Here is an 801-nt window from a genome sequence, read left to right as displayed (position 1 = left end):
TTAATAAGCACACAGAGATGGGGGTGTAGAGTCCGTCCATATCACCTATCAGTTTAGTCCCCCTTAGCAAACGATGCATGGAACTGTAGCGTCGCGTAGCCCCCTTTCCCAACGTGTTGTCACGCGATACGGTGTGCCCCTACACCAGCCGAGGTTCCTTTAAGCCGCCACGCATAAACACACATCGCGGAAATTGGCGGAAAAAAAGAAAAAAAAAAAAAAAAAAAAAAAAAAAAAAAAAATCCCCCTTGCACACATAATAAGTGTAACCTGGAGAATGCTAACATGCATGCGATAGCGTCAGGGTGACATGTGCACGTCGCAGTTGGAACAGCACTCTTCATAAACCCCTAACTCATGCCATGCGCACTGAGGGGGAATCTTAAGGCCACACTCCGGATTGCCGCTAACGCGGAAAAGAAGAGTCCACGTTGGTGTGAACGAAATGAAAACGGGAAACCAGTCTGAACGAGAAGGGAACAATCGCACAACGCGCGTCCCATTTATGTTCCTTTTTTGTTTTTATATTTTTTTTACACCTTGGGCTTGCAACCCTTGCCCCCGCGTGAATTGCTAGCTACACATTTGTTACAATCGCAGGTGTTGCCCACGCGCGCGGCCACTTCGGCATGCGCCACAGAAGGAGTGGTACAACGGGACGTGACACAGACGTGGAAAGAAAAAAGGAGGCAACACGAACCTTAATACAAGAAAAACCCGACCACAAAAAAATGTAACAAAAGAGCGCAACATAAAAAAGGGCCCCCCCTCACAAGACGTGGTGAAAAAAAAAAAAAAAAA

This window comes from Plasmodium fragile, assembly GCF_000956335.1.
Source record: "Plasmodium fragile strain nilgiri unplaced genomic scaffold supercont1.55, whole genome shotgun sequence".
In the NCBI taxonomy this organism is placed as follows: domain Eukaryota; phylum Apicomplexa; class Aconoidasida; order Haemosporida; family Plasmodiidae; genus Plasmodium; species Plasmodium fragile.
This window is presented reverse-complemented; position numbering follows the sequence as displayed.